The sequence below is a fragment of the Haemaphysalis longicornis genome, unplaced genomic scaffold (assembly GCF_048455015.1).
Source record: "Haemaphysalis longicornis isolate Haplotype H1 unplaced genomic scaffold, Haemaphysalis longicornis Haplotype H1 scaffold_8, whole genome shotgun sequence".
Lineage (NCBI taxonomy): Eukaryota > Metazoa > Arthropoda > Arachnida > Ixodida > Ixodidae > Haemaphysalis > Haemaphysalis longicornis.
Genome location: NW_027526445.1, coordinates 175,209,938 through 175,229,709, shown reverse-complemented (window position 1 = coordinate 175,229,709; position 19,772 = coordinate 175,209,938). Strand labels below are relative to the sequence as shown.

General features: G+C 48.1%; 2 pseudogenes across 1 annotated transcript; both read left to right on the top strand.

The window, feature by feature from the left end:
• The first annotated feature begins 7,050 nt into the window (after nucleotides 1–7,050).
• Nucleotides 7,051–7,225, top strand: LOC144150374 (U1 spliceosomal RNA; annotated as a pseudogene).
• Nucleotides 7,226–10,255: 3,030 nt separating this feature from the next.
• LOC144149461 (uncharacterized) lies at nucleotides 10,256–11,339 on the top strand (annotated as a pseudogene). The gene is made up of 3 exons (XR_013318312.1): nucleotides 10,256–10,590; nucleotides 10,745–10,956; nucleotides 11,017–11,339. The product of XR_013318312.1 is annotated as an uncharacterized LOC144149461 (transcript).
• The last annotated feature ends 8,433 nt before the right edge of the window (nucleotides 11,340–19,772 follow it).

The following is a 19,772-nucleotide window of genomic DNA, read 5'->3' as shown; positions in this document are numbered from 1 at the left end:
GAAACAAAGAAAACATAATTAGACATGCAGAGTTTGGAAATCCTAGCAGCCGCTACTTCAAATCATTTAAATTGATAAAGCTATTGAGGCACACGTGTAATGAAAATTTGGAAGAGGGGGGTGTGGTAAGGCAAGGACATCAAATTTGGCTCAAATAGCCTCTTCAACGTAACAGCCATGATAGTCGGAAGCATTTAACATAGTGTTGCGGTGTGTGAAGTAATGCACAATTTACAGAACCTACTTTGCTGCGGAAACATTCACTACTTACGTGCCAAACTATGCAGTAGAGGCCTAAAGAAGGTGAAAAATGTCGAGTACTCTTTGTTCTATTTTCTAGACATGCTTCCAGTGCCCACTGTTGGGGTGGCCCTTAGGCCGAGAAGGAACAAAACTAAGAATACGCGTTTGAGGAATTACTGTTTACGCATCACCAACGGGATCTCCGTTGCAGGTGAAGCCATTTGTGCCGCACATAATTTGAGGAAATTCGCAAGCGCGCAAAATGAAGCTGGCGGGACCATAGAGCCTTCACTAACTAAGTTAAGCCTGGGACTTGAGTGACGACATTTAATCACACCTCTGCCAATTTCGATAAGGAAGCGGATAAGCCCTGGACGCAAGCTGTTGCTCTAGCAACCTAGCCGAAGCAGCGAAACGGTTTCCGCGTGATTACGACTGCAGTCCGACCCTCTCTACCTTCGTGTTTCCCCCTCCGCTCTCGAGCCTGCAGCCTGAACCGCAGCCATGCGGTCATAGGAAAACCCATTAGGCTCAAGCAAAGTGAGTTCCCACGGCTTCCGGAAACGATCACGGGTAGCATGGCTTTCGAGGCCCCGACTCTGTAGGGAACTCTCGTTAAAACGGGAGTACTCAGATCTGCTGTACCGAAAACTTCTAACTGCATTCTCCAAACGCACACCAAACAATCCGTTCCATGCCTCCTGATATCCTGAATTGAATTGAACTGAACTTTATTTCTCTCTTGCTGTGGTACTGTACAGAGAGGACGCATGGGAAAAAAAGCTGCAAACAACGCAGCTTGAAGACCCCATGCGCGCAACCCGACAGATTAGTTCATATCCATTTCGCTTGGTACATTGGCCAAAGCACAATTTTAACGTCTACGTAATATGTCGGTCGCTCAGAAGGATAAAATAAAATCACAAAGCGCACTTGCACGAGAACAAACAAAATAAAATAAACACAGGCATAAAAGTCATAGCACATATCTTAAAAGGCTCAGCATACAACCCCAAATAAAATTATAAAACACAGCACAAAAGGTTTGCTGTTCGCGCAGTTTGCTGCTTGACAACATTTTAATGCAGTCTCATCAAGATAATTCACAGTGATTCGAACAGGTAAAGAACCGTATAGAATTTTTCTTTGAAGTTTTTTTGAGGCAATTATTATTACTTTCGAGACAATTTAGATACAATGGTAAAATATAGCACAAGGACTGTAGTCGATAGTTAGTACGGAAAAAAGGCAGGAACCACGCCAGGCGCTAGCGTACGTTGTAAGAAGTGGCATGGCGTGTGAGTTGAGGCATGGAAATAAATGATTCATTGTTTCTTGATATTGCATTCTTTTACATAACTAGCAATCTAAAGCCGTATAAGGTATTAACTTTAATTACATGATATTGTGTGAAGTAGCGTTCGGTGTGTGCATACCATGGTATATTTACAATTAGTCTAACTGTTAGTTTTTGTGCTGCAAGTAACTTTTGCATATTTGCAATCTACAACCAACTCGCGTGCGGCACTCCAAAAAGTTCAGGCATCTCCCTCGCGTTGTATGTGTGAAAAGCTCTCGCAGCAGCAACATTTCAACCGGCGTCTTTCAGTCTGACCGCGCACTCAACACCGGTTGCCTGCTTATGAGTACAAGGGAGAGAGAGAGAGAGAGAGAGAAACAAGAAAGAGCGAGAGAAAGAGAAATAGAAAGAGATAGAGACAGATAGAGAAAGAGATGGGGATAAAAATAGGGAGATAGAGATGGACCAGAAGGGGAAGGGACGAGTCAGCGGCCTCGTCCGTCATTCTCCTTAAAGAACTCTGTAATTTTTAAGACGATGATGCGGCCCTCTGGCGACAAACGTTCGGGTAAGCCACTGCCGCATAGCCAACAAATGAAGTTCATGACAGCCAGCCAATGTCGCTGCTAAAGGGAGCAATCTTGATTACTGTGGAGGTTAACACGCAAATCACGGCTGTCATGGTGGGCGAGGGGCATGCCACAAACCGCGTGTTGCAGGCTTCTAAAAACTCGGGAAGGCGTACCCATGGGCCCGAGCCTAATGCTCGCGAGGGAGACAGAATGCCTGCTGGCCCATTAAAATGTTCCAACTACACATTGTGACCGCAGGTGGAAAAAAGATTCTATGATCGAAGCGTATCGTGCATCCCACCACAATCAGTTCTCTACACGGATGCTGCAGCCCTGCCTATCCGGGCGCAAGCTACAATCAAAGGCCTCTGGTTGCAGTCATGGTTGATGGGAATGGAAACACCACCTCCGCTATGACAATCCTGCCACCGGTCTCAGTCCTAGAAGCCGTAGAAGTCGCAATCGCCTTGGCCATTGCCCAGGCACCAACAATGTCCCCAAGCATCTACGTAGTCTCTGACTCGGCAGAGGCATGCAGAAACTTCACCTCCGGAGCCATCTCAAAGAAAGCCCAGGAGATTCTTCTCGCCCCTCATCGAGGCACCGCCACACAAGTACAACATTCCACCTGCTTTGGAACCCGGCACACTCAGGCAGCAGGGGCAATGAGCGGGCTGACGTGGTGGCCTGCGCTCGCCAAGAGTCGAGCCTATCAAATTCGCCCTCCTGCTCCCGGTTCCGGAAACACCAATTTCAATCACGACGAGGCCATGGATTACATACCCGATAGCCTGATGTCTTTCGCCGAAATCATTGAGCATTTTTGTTCCAGGCGGCGACGGCTACCACAGCCCCATTCCAACCTCACCAAGCCACAGCAGACAATGCTAAGGCGACTGCAGACAAACACTCTCATTTGTCCAGTCAGACTCACCAGTTTTACCCAATGAAGTTCCCCAACCTTCAGTGCAAGTTCTGTGGAAGCGACGGAACCGTGGAGCCAATGGTGTGGCTTTCAAGTCACATTCAGGGCCTCCCGCCCGCCCCTCTTCCGGTTCCTCGGATCGGCACTCCTCCTCACTTGCTTTCAGGACAGGCACCCCTACAAGCCATCACTAACAGCAGCATCCCCTTTCCATCCCGTCATGCTCCTAGGCCTTGGAGGTTTATCCTGGACACCCCCTCCCTCGAGGACCAGCTCCTATTGGACGGCAGAGCAGAGGCCTCGTCCATGGAACTCGGATTCCCCTGAGCCGGAGTCCAAGCCTCCGCTCCCCAGCCCCCTTCTGTTCTAAAGGCCAATAAATTGCGTTCCACCAACACCAACTAAGAATCTTTCATTATTACGTTTATTTAACTCTAATTATGTCATCCGTGCTCTTTTGGTTCAGTCCTGCATGAAGCTTTGTCACAAGGTACTCTTAGGGTGTCGGAGCTGAAATCAGTCTACGGTAGCTCGATTAAGGCTGACTCCACCCTGATCTGTCACTTTTGTGTTGGCATCGGCATAGCAGTAAATTTGTTATGCAATGCAAGCTGCTTTTCATTGCGCGGTTTAACTTCACCTTGCCGTGTTCTGCCTGCGAACAGCTCGCGCGCAACGGCGCAGCCGGAGGTGACGTGTTTGTGACAGCATAGTAGCACCACCTACTCAACCTGCAAGTTTATTTTCCGATTTTAATGGCTGTTGTGTTTGTTTACCACAAGATTTATTAAAAAAAGTCAGTAACGCAGCACATATTTTAAGAAAAACATGATCTAAATGCAAGAAATTGGCTTTGAGGCTTGTAATTTGCAAAAATGCCACTGAAGACACTGGCGCATCTATTTAGGCTATATCAAGTGCCTTCAAAATGAAGGGCAATGGAAGGCATACTTACCTGGTGTCGGAGTCTATTCGATCATCTGGAGGCTGACCTCGCTTAATTGTTTCATCACCACAGAGAATTGTTGTGCAAAGTGTAGGCTGCCCGGAGTATTTGGAAACTGATTGTTTTTTGTGTGTGTTTTTCGGGCAGCGCTGTTACCACTAGTCGCTGCGTGCTGATATGTGGTTTCATAATAAATTCTCTTCTCACACCTCGCCGCGCTGGGGGAAGAGCAGTTCCTTCAGCGGTGGTCCACTCGGTTTATCCGTGTGGTAAACAAACAAATAGAAGTGCCTATTCTACCCTATTGACTGTTGTATTGATCTTGGCGTATTGTCGTGAACTTTCGAGGATGTGATCTACAGTGATCTTTCAGAGTAATTGTGCTTCTAATAGTGTGTGTACTAGTGAACTATGGAGAACTGTGGAGTGAACTGTGTGTGTAGTGAGTGGTGTAGTAAGTGAAGTGATACATGCAGTGTGTATGGTTTAGGCGACCCGTGTAGTATTTAGCACTGCGGGTCTGTGTATCGGCGATTAATAAATTTTCTTGAAGACCTTGGGCAGGCCTGTATCGGACCCCTCCGTACTCCGGCATATTCGAGCTGGCTCGCTTGACGAGGTTGGGTTAGCCGCTGTTCCACAAGTTACACTCGCCGATGGTTCGGTTAGCACGAGGGTTGAAGACATAGCTGAGGTATTCGTGGGACATTTTGCCACCCTTTTCTCGTCCGAAAGCGTGTCTTGGGATGCAGAGGAATTCGAGGACAAGCTCAGCGCATTTTGTGGGGTGCTGCCATGCGTGCCAGATCACCTGGTTGAGTTGCTGTGTGCTCCTGTGGATGCCGACGAGTTGAGTCAGTGTGTTAAAAGATTGAACGGTGCGTCGGCGCCTGGGCCTGACGGTATCCCTACTGAATTTTACAAGAAGGTTTTTCCGGCCATTCGGGGTGCACTCCTCGACATGGTGAACGGCTTTCTTCAGCGCGGAGTGCGACCTGATTCCTTCCGTGAAGGCCGTGTCATCTTGATCGCGAAACCAGGCGGAGATCCTACGCAGCCCCAGGCGTATCGACCAATTACACTACTGAACACTGACTACAAGATTGTAGCATCCATTTTGGCCAGACGCACCAGTACCGTTTTGCCCGATATCATAAGCCAAGCGCAAACGTGCAGCGTACCAGGTCGCACAATTTTCTCGTCCCTGGCATTGACGCGCGATTTGTTCAGTTACGCGACAAAGATTAGCGCTTCTGAGTGCTTCATCTCTCTCGATCAAGCGAAAGCTTTTGACAGAGTGGAGCACCGATACTTGCTGGGAGTTTTGCGCCAATACGGCTTTCCGCCAGACTTTGTCGCTATGCTCGAGCTGTTGTACTCGGACGTCAGCGTTCGAATGCTTGTCAACGGGCTTTTAAGTAGTCCGTTCTCTGTCACCCGTGGGATAAGGCAGGGCTGCCCTTTGTCACCTTTGCTTTTTGTCATTTGTCTCGACCCACTGCTGCGCCGTGTTGATGCAAGCACTGCCATCCGCGGCTTTCCGTTGCCAGGCATAGGCCAAGTTAAAGTGTCCGCGTATGCGGACGACGTGTCCCTGTTCATTCGGGACGAGGACAGCTACCGAGCGTTTATGCGGCTATTTCAGGAGTACGGTGAGCTGTCTGGTGCTCGACTGAACAGGGGAAAAAGTATGGCGGTGCGCTTCGGCACATTTGCGTCTGGCTTGGCGGGCGACGTAGAATGGGTGACGGGTGTTCGAGTACTAGGTGTGGTTTTTCATGTCTCAGGTGAAGTGGCGCGTAGTACGTGGAAGCGCCTCCTTGAGACTGCGGAGCAACGTCTTGCAGTTGCAGGAAAGTTCAGGCTTTCCCTTGCAGAACGAAGCTACATAATTAAGTCGTCCGTCTCGGCGGCGCTTTTTTATGTAGCACGCGTAGCAAAACCACCGCGCCATTTCACCCGACAGTTCGCAACGAAGTTTGGATCGTTCTTCTGGGCGGGCAAAACAGAAACAGTGTCACGAGCGCTGCTGAGGCTGCCCAAGTCAATGGGTGGTTTTAGTCTGCCTTGTTTGCAAACCATGAGCAGCGTGCTAGCGGTACGGGCAGTGATCGACCTTGTGGACTCAGACGAGTACCCAGGAAAGGCGCTGCTCCAGTACTTTCTGGGAACTTCCCGGTCATTATTTTATGACGCGCACATCACCGGTCCTTCAGCTGAGCAGCCGCCGCCATTTTACGCGTACGTTATAAAAACATTGCGAAATCTCCAGTCTTCCTTGCCAAGCCAAAGTTTTAGGGAAAGTGCGGCAAGTGAAGTGTGCGAAAAATTGGCAATAACCCAATTAGACAACCGACAGATAGGAAGGTCACGCGGTGTCCGGTGGCATCAGCTGACTTCGGCGGCACTTCCGGATGATGTTCGGGATTTCGGATGGTTACGTGGCTGGGAAGTTCTCCCGACGTGTGACCGTCTGGCGAGATTCGGCGTTGTGCGTTCCGCACGGTGTCCGCACTGCGGCCACACTGAAACATCAGAACATGCCTTGTTTCACTGTCGTGTAGCGGCAACGTTCTGGACTATATTAAGCAGGATGTTCGGACTCACACTTCGAATGAACACTCGTTCAAATGATGTGTTGGTCAACTTTCTGATGTGCGCTGGTGCTTTTGTTCTGTGGAGAAATCGTGGTGCTGCATGTCTTCGAGCCCGGCCGCAGCGGGCAATGTTCCCACTGCTGTGGCGTGTCCGGTCGATTCTGATGAGTCATTTGGAGCATGAGTTGGCAGCTCTAGGGGAAGAAGCCTTCCTCTTGCGTTGGTCTACACGCTTTATAGCGGTCAGGAGTAACATCCTGAGCGTTTCTCTAGTGCCGTACTGAGCTGAGTTAGTTTATGAGCTGTTTTTCTGAACACTGGTGAAGTTTGTGTGACTTGATTTGTAGTGACTTGTTGACCACGCCAAAAATTTTGTGCAGTGTGTATAATGACCATGTTACATGCAGACTGATTGGATAATTTTCTGTTCTTCGGGCAGCGCTGTTATCACTAGTCGCTGCGCCCTGATATGTGGGTTATAATAAATTCTCTTCCCCCCCCCCCCCCCCCCACGGGTGAGCTCCCAGGGCGAGGCACGAGCATTGCACTGCGCTCGTGTTGACCCCTGCCACTACCTTAAACAGGGGCAGATGGGGCATGTAATTTTTGGTAGAGGGGGGACTGCGTGCGCGCTTTCCCCCCTTTTCTATTGCAAATACAAAATCAGAATGAAACACTGCTTGAAACATTTCCGAGACGAGTTTAATGCGGTAGGCGTATAATACCCTGCATGGGTTTCACCTACATGACTGGTCCAAGTTTGAAGTCGCTATGGCTGCGTTCCAATTCGTGGACAGCTTGGTAGACAGCCTACGAAGCAGTCTAACTAGGGGCCCTATTCTCGACTGCACAAATTGCCGGCAATTCTGGCAATTTGCCGGAAATCTTTTCTGATTGGCTTTCAATTTTGGTTACGTGCTTCCGGCTGACAAAGCGGTTGTGTGTGCTGTCGTCATTTTGACGTTTTATGACGTTTACGGGCACCAGTTCTAAAGTTTGCCTTATTTCTGTTTACTGAAAGCGCATAACTCTTGGCCGGCAATGAAAAACCAGACTAAATGCAGCGGACATAACAGCGTAAGCCTGTATTTGCTATTCAACAACAATACTGCTTGTAATACACACCCCTTGTGTGATTGGCTGAAAAGGCGTGACGTAATTTAAACAGTTGGCGGGAACAATTACGTCATGCATTGGCAACTTCAGCCTGCGTAAAAGTGACGTAATGCTACGTAACAGCATGAAAATGGCGGTTGTTTTTGTCGCAAAATACAAGCAAAATAGGGCAAAAAATTGCCCCGGCTTACGGCGCCGCGAAATGTGCGGAAATTTGCAGCAGGCGCAGTTTCGCATGCGCTCTGTTTAAAGCATGTTTCCTACCGAAACACATTATAGTTTCAACTGCTTCCAAGTCAGCGATCATGGAGCATACAAATAACGTGCAGTATTTTGCTTTTATGGTTTGCAATACAATAAAAATGTGCGCGATGGCGGTGAGTTTCTTCTTTAAGAAAGACACTTGTGCGCTCTATGTCGATGGCCACGCCAAGAAATTTGTGATTTATTGAGTAAGATACCGACTCTACTCAAGCCATCGTGAAAAACTTTTCGCTAAAGGACGGGACAAAGGAGAGAACTTCGGTGTCGTTCTCTCCTCTCTTCCGTCCTTCAGGGCAAAGTTATTTTAATTATGGGCCAACCAAGCTGTGCAGCCTTTTTGTAGTGCATAAAAATATCCGAATTTCCAAGGGGGGGCAGTTGCCCCCCCTTGCCCCCCTTCTGGACGCCCATGAACTGTGTACATAAATTTCAAATCGCGCGCCATCAGCCGCAAAGGGTTCGCACAACATCCGACAGATGGCGACGAGTGTACTGGCCAGTAGGAAGCCGCAGTGAAACATGCCGCTCGAGAGGGGCACGATCAAATGCAGAGCATTTCCGGGGGCGCACGACGTTAAGTAGTTTGCGTTACGTTAATGTTGTTGCACTTGTGGCAACTGCTGACGAGAGAGCGCTCGTCAGCAGTAATTTGAATGAGTCAACGATATAAGGCGCGTATATAGCGTTCGCTTCTGTGTCGGCATTGTGGCGCAGCACAATGTACATAGCGTTCCACCCGCAGGGTCGAGGGATCGAAACCTGGCGTCGTATAGTATTTTCTTTTTATATAGTAGGGACAACGACGGTGCGGACTGCGGGCGCCAACGCGGGTGACATCGTGAGTTACTGAAATGCTCTGCATTTAAAATTATTTGCTTGGCGTAACCGCAGCATCAGAGGGCAGTACAAGCCTCTCCATGACAAAGAGAACTCAATGCATGGCATTTGTCCATACTCGTCCTAGTAAGCTGTTGGGTCACATGATCGAACTCAAGAGAAAAAATAACAAAAGTAACTGTTTGGTTCATTACAGTGCTGAACGAAGTCCAGCTTGACGAATGAGTGAATCGGCGACATCGGTGCGCTCCGCGGTTCTCAGGCGTAGCGCTTCGCTGCTCTTATGTGTCATAGAAGCGATAGTCGCGGCCGCCTTTTTCTGTGATCATGCCATAAACTTGTAACATTGCAGCAGACGATGGCGTGGCGGCGGTGGCGGCAGGGAAGGTGATAACGCAACAACGCTTGCATTGAAGCAGAGAGCCCAGCTATGTTACTAAAAGCGATTGAAAGAAATAAATAGATACGGTAATAAAATTGTGTGATGCTCTTTAGCTCGACATCCGCCTTTCGCTCGCTTTTGGATCAACGTTACTCGATCGCCTTGTGGTGTTGACGCCAAATTTGACCTCCAGAAATGTGTTTTTCTTGTCAGCCTCAGCTACCGTCTTAATTTTTATAGTACATGCCAAGTGTTTTTATATCTTTCTTGAACAATATTTGATACCTTGGTAGCGATCTTTATGAGTGACTCGTCAAATTACACTGCATGTCGTCATAGCTATAGGTGCAGCACGTCACTCATTGCTTACGTCGTGCTTACGCAAAAAAACGTGGGCGAATTGCCGGCAATTTGTGCAGCCTAGAATAGGGCCCTAGACGTTTAAAGGAATGAAATAGGAACAGCGCCGTGGTCGCGAACACAAAACCAGCGCAAACGACAGCGTCGTAGCAGACATGTTGAGTTGCACAAGCCGCAGGTTTCGTAACCAATATTACCGTTGTTATTACAATCGTTACGTGATTTGAAAATTAAACAAAGTCATGTTAATCACTAGTAAATTATACTAAATATTTCAATAAAAGAACAAGTGCTTTTGTTTCAACTTTAATACGCAAAAAGGTGGCGCTGGCGTCACTTATTAGTTTAGACAGGAAGGTAGCCTGCATTGTGGCTGACTTCCATGCTGCCTCCTCGAAGCAGTCTTCGTTGACTGCTTCGTTCGAATTGGAACGGGGCTTAACATGGCGGACTGTCCGCGAAGATGGCAACGAAGCTGTCTAAACGGTGAATTGGAACGCACCCTATGTGTTACCAGAAGACCAACGACTAAACACAAAACGAGCGCAAATATGCGTTCCATGTAATAGCAGAGCGGGCCAGCGGGAAGCGCAGCGGAGCGGACCAGCGGAAACGCCACTGCGCATGCGCCAGTACGCTGAGGCGGCGAGCGGATTTACGGCGCTGCGCGCTCGCCCGCTCGTTTTCTCATCCCAGCGCGCGCGCAGCGGCGGCCGGGCGAGCGAGCGTAGTTATCCAAAATGGCTGCCTCCAACGCTCGCGGTGTCGCGTCGCCGGCCGTGGTCGCGTCAATATCCCGCGCGAACGCTTCTGAAACAGGAATGCAATCGGCTAAAAAGCCCCGGAGGTGCTTCAGTGCACACGAGGACCTCTGTATTCTTCGGGAGGTGGCCGCGGCGAAGCCGTTTGGCGATGACATCAAGTGGGTGCATGTTCTCGCTGCGGTGAATCGGGCGGTGGGCCGGGAGCTCACCCTAAGAGGAATAAAAGATCGTGTAGACATTTTGCTGGGATACTGGAAGCGGCAGGACGCCAAGAACCTTAAAAAGTGAGTAAATTTGTTCATTCTGCACGTAATGCTTTCAGGCCAACCCCCAGCGACAGTCTTGTGTTCCGCTTTCTCGTCTCGTTTTTCTGGCGCTGTTTTATCGCTGTTAGCTGGCGCGCATGTTTATCTGACGATCGTCCCTTTGCCTATTCAGGTCGGGTATAGAGGAGCAGTACTCTGAAAAGGAGGAGATCCTGCAGGACTTGTGGGATTTTTGCGAAAGTGTGAAGTACGAGCCCAGGATTGCTCCCAGAGGTGCCGCCTGCGCGGCGCGAAGGCGGAGGTTGGTAGCGGAGCCCCCGGTAAACACGGACGAGCTGCCGGGGGTGACGCTCTCAGACGACGGCACAGGCGACGGCGCGCTCGGTTAGTTGATGACGCCCACTGTTGTGCTGTCTTCTCTTTTCTCTTATTAATTGAAAGCAGGTTCTGCTGCCGAGCTGTTGCAGAGCGTATACCTGCCATCTGCTGCCAGCCCTGGTGCTGAACCGGGGCAAGAGAACGAGCAGCAGGAACAGTGCGCCTCACCAGAACCAACACAGCAGCAGCGGCCTCCCTCAACTGAGCTACAGCGGCGCGGCGCCAACCTGCAAGTGTGCAGCACGCCCTCCCAGGCACGAGTAAAGGGAAGTGTGGAGAAAGGTTTATACACTACTTCTACATAGCAGAACGATATGCAGGAGAGCATCATAAGAAGACGCCAGTGAATGCATCTTAAAAGGATTAACAGTGCGTGTAGACGAGGACACTCAAGCAAGAAAAGGCAACAGAAAGCGGTGAACTGCAACTGATCTTTTATTCAGACTCTAAAACATCCACTGTGAAGGCCAAGAGAACCTTCCCGTGTATGCTTGTCGTTTGCACTGGAAACCACCGCGCACTCTGCATAGCGGAGCAAAAGCACACTTTTTACTGTACGAAGCTAAGTAGTCCCAAACAACAGTCTTATGTTCTCGAAGAAAAGAAGTAGACTATCTGGAGCAACGAGGGTGGTAAGCATCTTTCAAGATGCTACACTAACTAGCCCACCAAGCCACCCCTGAGAAAGTAAATGCAGTAATCAGTCACAGTTTATGTATTTCTGTCCTTTAGTGTAGACAAGTCGGCCTTCAGTGTCCTCACAGTTATACAAACTGTGGTGCTGTTTTGTGACTGTTTATAAATTTTTCTGAATCACATGCATTCAGTTCCCTTACATGTGCACTGAAAAAATCTCCACAGCAAGAAGGGCAATGAACAAGGCAAATGTTAAGTAGGCACACATTTCGCCAAAACCACCAGCTCCCTGTAGAAGTGCAGCTTGCTGAGCCAGTTGGTACATGTCGAGGGAACAGAAACCAGCGAAAAGGACCCAAAACACGAGGAGAGACGAGAGCCAGCGTTGTGTTGTCTCGTCTTTCCTCGTGTTTTAAGTGCGAATGCACTTTATAAGCGACCCTGAATTCCGTTGACCGCCGTCCGTCCACATAGCAACAGCTGCGGGTGCGCGCGCTCCTCGTCTTCCTTGGCAACGGGGGGAGATGGGCGACATGGCACATACCCACGTGGGGGATTGGCCAGGAATCTCCTCGTCTTCCTTGGCAACGGGGGGAGATGGGCGCGCGCTGCCTGGCCGCTGACATGGCACATACCCACGTGGGGGATTGGCCAGGAATCAGTCGTGAGAAGGGCTAATGCACCCGCTTAAAGGAGTACTGACACGAAATTTCAAAGCTGAGATCCGCTCTAGCAATCTAGTACAACGACAACACAAATAGGTGTCTGTGCATGGCACATACCCACGTGGGGGATTGGCCAGGAATCGGGCGTGAGAAGGGCTAATGCACCCGCTTAAAGGAGTACTGACACGAAATTTCAAAGCTGAGATCCGCTCTAGCAATCAAGTACAACGACAACACAAATAGGTGTCTGTGAATAAATGCATCTTTCTTTCTTTGTAGTTGTGTGTGTGTGTGATCTCTCTTTCGCGAACATTACCGAACCGCGCAAATTCAACTCCTGCATTCGCACTTTCACATTCTTCCCCTCGGGGAAATGCGGGGAAATTTTTGCGTACTTTTCGCTGGTTTCCGTTCCGTCACCACCTCCCTAATGCATCTTTCAGACATAAAACTTCAACAGATTTCACAGCAAGCTTTGACAGAATTCACAGCAAGCATCTAAAACTTAGGCAATTAAACACTCAACTGCAGCACAGTTACGGGTTTTACAACGGCTATGTGTTACTGCTGATTATGGAGATCGTGTTCTTTGCTTGTTGTTACACAATTACGCAACAACGTCCGGTACAGTGCATTAACTGAATGCCGGAATTTTTTTGCCTTCACAGGAATAAGAGGCTTGCAAAGTCTCGGGCTGCAGCTGTTGGCCCAAAGAGAAAAAAACGAACTAGATTTGCGCTCCAGGGAGCTAGAAATTGAAAAAAATTCCCGCGCACTTCCCCGAGGGGGAGAGTGTGTAAGTGCGAATGCACGGTTGTTGATTGCGCGATTACGGTGGATATCGTGATCTTGGAGTGGAGAGGAGGCGCCCAACACCCGCAGTCACTGAGCGGAGAGAGGAGGAGGAGAGTAGCGCCCGCCGTTACGGCGAGGGCTACACGAGCGCCCTCACGCGTCGGAATGCGGAGCGCCCGCTACGCGAGCGAGAGCTCTCCCGCCCGAAGTGGAGAGGAGGCGCCCAACACCCGCAGTCACTGAGCGGAGAGAGGAGGAGGAGAGTAGCGCGCGCCCATCTCCCCCCGTTGCTAGGGAAGACGAGGAGGAAGACGAGGAGCGCGCGCACCCGCAGCTGTTGCTATGCGGACAACGGCGGCGGACGATTCAGGCTCGCTTAAGAAGTGCATTCGCACTTAAAAATGAAAGTTCGCAACGAGGAGCGTCGTCTGGCACTGGACGAGCGGAGATTGGCCCTGGACGAAGAGAAGCACCGCTTCGAAGTTGAACGCTGGAGAGGCGAACGGGAGAGCCTACTCGACGAGATAAAAAAAATGCTTGATGAACAAACCACCAAATTGGCGCAGCACCACAACACATAAGACAACACCACCACAACACGTAAGTAGAGAAACATCTCAAGTGGGATCACATTTCCTACACGTAAACTCACATACAACTTTATTTAAAATGCAATGGTTCAGCATCGAGGACGCCTAAGGTTGTAGATTATTTATTTATTAGGAGGTAACGGCAAGACATCACTGCGCACCAGCATTTTTCTTGCGCGGAGGGGTCTAAAACGGGTAGTTCCAGCAAAAACACGTTCGGCTGGTTAACAGTTTTGAAAACTGCTTTTCAAATGTATGGAAGTGTATGTCTTGCCGGAACAATACGGGTAAGTTCATTGAAAATGAGATACTGTCGTGTTGTACTTAGAAGTCCTCAGGTAAGAGAATCTTAATTCTTTGATAAATTGTCGTCTTCATTGCATCTGTCATCTGTTTTTTTTTGTAGTGCGAAAGGATCCAGCGTCAAGTGGAAACCTGACAACACCATACGGTATGCAATTCTTCAATAAAGTCTTTGTTTTGGAAGCTGCTTGTCATGGAACATTACCGTGGGGCAAAGCGAACCTCGAGAACTGGTGGTTCAAGGCCCAAGTGTAGGGCTACGTCGACACTGTACACACATTTCGCACTGTACAGAGGGGACTTACATGCATGGGAAATTAGATGACACTGCCAGTAATGTTGTGGCATTTAACACAGTATAGCGGAAATGCTTGTAACAAAACGAAATCACAATTTCTCCATACGAAGAAACACAGGAATGTCAGTTTTTTGCACTTTTCGCTCGGCAGATTTCATTCACTAGAGTGTCATAACAAGTAGCGTACATTTAGTACAGCAAATGACAGCCACAAGATCATTCTAAAGCATGGCTCGCCAACAAACTTTGTTTCGATAACTGTGTGTGGTTGTACGACACTATTTGCGGGCAAGGTAAACTTCAAGCTGTGGTGGTTCAAGGCCGAAGTACTGCGATACCTGGGAATCGTACAAGCAGGTATGACAGTTTGCGAGTAGTGCGCTGGCCTTATAAATGCGCGGCAGCTTCTGCCGGTAGAGCTTCTGGTTTTTTTTTGAAGTCTACGAAGGCAAACAGTCCCACAATTTTTCCAAAACCCCACTCCACAGCCTGCCTCACACTACTCATGGCTTTGTTGAAAGCACATTGTTCAGGAGTCAGGAGAGCTCCGCCATAGGGCTCGAGCAGAAGGGGCCGCAACGGGTAGGCAGGGTCCCCGTAGATGCAGTAGTCGTGACCTTGAACGAGGTTTTGTAGCTTCGTATATGCGGCGCTGTTTCCAAAGTTACCTGAAAGAATAAATTACGATTAGCTGGAGCTGCGCCCGTTCCTAGCAGGGAAGGAGGAGGCGAGTGACGTTCAGCAGCGATTTGATCCACCAGCTGTGCTTGTCATTTACTCGCCTGAATCGTGTTTGCTGCCGGGGTATTATCCGTCCAACTGGCAGATTATGCCATTTGGGCACATTATAGCTTGGTACTTCAGGGCGTGGACTCTCTTGTGGCCGCTGAAGTACACTTTCTGGTTCCTTGTTGGTCGACATATTGGCCGCGCCGTGCTATCGATGAAGGCCCAGCAATTTGTCAGCGGGGCACCTTTCGCGTGAACGGCCTGAAAAAATAACGAACGAATATGTCAGAAAGTTGTAATTGCAAACGTACAACTGTAATTATTCTCGCTTGTCTGTGAGAACTTTTCTAGGGTGTCGAGGTTCAGCCACGTGTGGTTATTAACGTCGTCCAGAAGGTGGAAGAAGTTGTCCTCGATGTGCCTGAGCACTTCGTTCGTCAATGACGATATGGTCGAGCTGTGTCGGGCGAAAAGGTGTTCCAGATCGCGCAGCCGGTTTGGGTAGGCTAGTCTTCTTAGCGTGATGCAAAGGGCCTCGTCGCCGGGAACTGACACCCTCTGCGGAGTTGTTACCTTGTCAGGTATGCACAACGCTCTCTGTAGCCTGGGTACATCGTCCTTTTCAAAGCGAAAGTACGTTCTGAACACGCCACAGTCGATCGCATCAATGTTCAAAAGACCTCGCATGGGGAGTGGGTCACGCCGTGTCTCGCCCAGAACCTCTAAACACAAGACGTCGACTATTTCGGACCATTTCAACCGAGTCAGGAGCAGGGGGTCCTGCAGTATGCTCTTGGGCATTGTTCAAAGCAGTTATCAGCGGCAATTTGCAGCGGCAAGCCACACACTGTCTGTTAAAAAGCGCGGCAACAAACAGCTGGCTTGGAGCTTCGGCTTCAGTTGGCGTTGGTGACGTACTTTCCTCAGTTTAACGACTTCGCTAAAAGATACAAATCACCGTTAAAGTAAAATTATATGTACTGAAACATGACGTTTGTTTTTATTTAGGCGTGTCAGCATAATAAATAAATGTATGTTTTTTTTTCCTATCACGGTAATTCACATCTCAACAGATAGATGGCGCAGTGTACAGCGCTCCGCTCTGGCCGGCAGCCGATCGCCCAGCTAAAACTCTTTTTCCCGCGCTGCGTTCCGCTCGCTTTCCGCTCGTCCGCTCCTCTCCGCTGAACGTAAACCCGCTTAGCTAAAACTGTCTAATGTATCTTCCGCCGTGCGTCCACTGTTAGCACTTAGCGCATTCAAACATGGATATGTAATCACCGGCCTGTCTGCGCCCACCGCAGGGCAAAAGCCTCTCGCATAGATTTCCAACGTTAAGGGACAAGAAGAGAGCGGAGTGTATCACTGAACGAACAGGTGTTAAGGTCAAATTCGTAGAAATTAAGAAGAAATGGGCCTGGGGCGGGATTGTAATGCGAAGGTAACATGTATATGTACTAACTGGCATCTTATCCTTGTTGGACATTACGGACCTCAAATAACGGATAATTGAGCTGTTTCTAGAACGGCAGAGATAGGCGAGGAGCGAATTGTGTGAAGGAGGTCGAGAAAAAATTTATTTGTCTGGGCAGCCAGCAGGTGGCCGTGGTGCTCCTTAGTCCAGGACTCCTCCGTTGGTTCTATCCGCCGTCTTCTACCTTTCGGTCGGGTGTAGCCCGAAAGAACCCATTCCCGTTTGACCCCTTCCCGTTTGAACCCATTCCCGAAACGCCCTTCCCGCTTGACCCGTCCCGTGTGCGCCCGTTCTCGAAACGACCTTCGCGCTTAGGTGCTTCCGGTTTCAATCCGCTCCCAAAGCTCCCTTCTCATTTAAACCCGCATCGTTCCAACCCATTTGAATTTCTGAAAATATGCGTTACCGTCTTCGAAACTGTTCCCCCAAAATGTGCTTACAAGCAACGGGTCATGCACTAAAAACATGTATGCACCAAATTTTCCAGAATCGACCGATATTTCCGGCCGATAAAAGTTTCTGAATGCCTTAGGCCGATACTGCCCTTTTGACACAAAATTTGTAGCGGCGAAAGTGTACTAGAAAGATACCCAATATCTTGAGTAATGCGCGCATTGGATTTTTCTGCAGTTGGTGTTCGTACATGCGGCAGAAATTTATCAGCCGCTCGTATGCTCATTGTTTGGAGCGTAGCTTTGTCTTCGGGTTCGAGAGATCTATAGATCAAAGATGTCCATAGGAGAGACTTTAAAAAAGGCAAAAACATGTGCAGAAATCTGATAATTGGCTACTAATGCCTTTCCTACGTGAGTAATGGGCACATTATTTATTTATTTACCGATACTTTACGGCCTGGTCGGGCTCATGCAGGAGTGAACATAAAAACGCATCAGTATTGGTTGGCGTAGTTTAAAAATGCCTAACACAAATAAGTAAAAGACATAAATATGTAATAGACGCCAAGAGGTCCGAACGCAAAGGGTCCGAACAACGATATGCATTCGTAATGTACTACAATTTTAAAACACGACGAGTCAACCAGAACACACATGTCCAATACGCGAGGAAAATTCTTCTAACGATACCGAGTTCACTGTTCGTTCAGTTAACTTATTACAGTAAGAAATTGCACGAGGAAACAAAGAGAAGTTTCGAATAGTAATTCAGCTGATTGGCTGCCTAATATTCTTACTATGATGTCTTCTCGCTAAACGTCTGAAAGGCCCTTGGAGGTAGTATTCCCGCGACAATTTTAAGTTTCTGTAGTAAACAAAATTAGGCTAGAGACGACCCTGCGCTGCTTATGTTTCTGAAGGTTTGCTCTATTATGCAAATTGAGTACACTAGAGTGACGGGAATAAACAGAATCAATAAAACGCAAAGCTAAGTTTGTAATTTTCGCCGCTTCTCATGACTGCGATTTTTTATAGCCAGATGTGGCATATTATTCAGATACATAGGGGGACTTTATTTTTATACATCTTTTCATCTTTTATAGTTTTCATCTGTTTCTTTTCGACATTGATGTACACTTGCGCTATTATAACGATTAAATGTGTTAGTCCGCCAAATACGATTTCTTTCAAAGTGAGGGTGTTTTTGCAACTTTTTATTTGTGCTTCCGCGGCGCTTTTCGGTACTTTTTGATTTTATCATTTTTGGTAACGGTGTATCAGATAGTTTTGATTTATTTAGTTCACTTTTAACATTTCTGTCTTTTCTGGGGGGGGGAGGGATCTCAAATATTGGTTTTTATTAGTTATTTACTCGTCCTTTGAGGAATATCTAGAAGCTTGAGTTAAAGTTAGCTCTAGAGTGTGGATAAAATATATGTTTGTGTATAAACCTTTGGTTGATCGTGTGTGCTAGTAGTTCCTCCTCACACTCTACTGAACACGGCCATGATGGCGTCGTTTTAATGTAATAAAACTTAAGTGCCTGGTGTTTTGGGTGTGGATCTAAAGAAGCTAGAGACAAGAGTCAGTCGACCGAAGAAGTGCAAACGAGGGCATACCCAGGGCGGGTATACCGACAGAACAGCACGCGACGAAACGGCACGCGACAGAATAGCACCGACATAACAGCGCGGCGTCAAAAGGGCACGCGTCAAAACAGCACGCGTCAAAACAAAACAGCGACAAGAGCGCACAGCGACAAAACCGCACACGACAGAAGAGCACGGCGCCAAAACAGCACGGCGTCAAAACAGCACGCGACAGAAGAGCACGGCGACAAAACAGCACGGCGACGAAACAGCACGCGACAAAACAGCACACTGCAAGAGATGAGCACTGTAAAAGTTGGGTGCGGTGGCGTTGCTAGGTAGTATGGCATAGTGCACTAGCCGGAACGGAATCCAAACTCTGCGGCAAGTAAGGAATAGAAAAGCACATTCATTTGAACTTATTTTTACAAGACTTATCTGTGCAGGAACATATCAGTACATGGACATTTAGGCACCCGCATATTCCAGTGGAGGGCGATTTCGGTACAGGAAGAGATTTAGGTGTACCTGTGATAGGCTGAAGCAACACAAAATAGTGAGCCGTTGATATCAATTACAGATTTTACTTGTTCGTATTACTTTCTTTTTCACGCATGGTTATATGTGCAATTATTTCTATGAAACGACTACTCCAGTAATTGCCTATTAAAGGTGGTTCCTCGATCCCGTTGTATTGATTGGTTTTTGGTCATGAATTCAGGGATCTATTTTTATGAAGACGGCATCTGTGCCCTTTTCGTGGTAATTTAACGCAGAGCCATGAATCTCCATATTTCGTGAACACTTTTTTCTGTGTTAATTTACTGAGGATTGTTCCTGGATCCTCTATTATTTATTTACTTTTCTTATAAATGTTGTTTGAATTGTTCATTTGCTCATTGAAGCCATTCTTTTGAAAACTTTGATGTATAGTGACGGTCTTTTTCACTAAAGTGAAGAATGTGAGCTGCCGGGTCACCAATGAGCCACGATCCACAGTAGCTCATATTCGCGGACGCTGCTTTGACGCGCAATATTGTTGCGGAAATATTTCTTACCCACTAAGAGCTCCTCTGTGCTGTTAAACAAATTAAACCCCCATGTATAAATTAGAATTAAGTGGTGTAGGACTTCAGTAAGAAGCAAATTATCCGTCAGAATAGTAGCGCTTAAGGATTACACTTCGGTTTTTTCGCTTCCATCATATTCCAGGTGATTTGGGTTGCAGCGGCTCATGATAACCTGAGGCATGCCTACTGCAACTGGCACTTGTTCTTTTTTTTTACACTTTCGATAAAACAGCAGAAAAAGAAAACAGCAGCAAGAGAAGATCTTCTTGTGGGAGCCG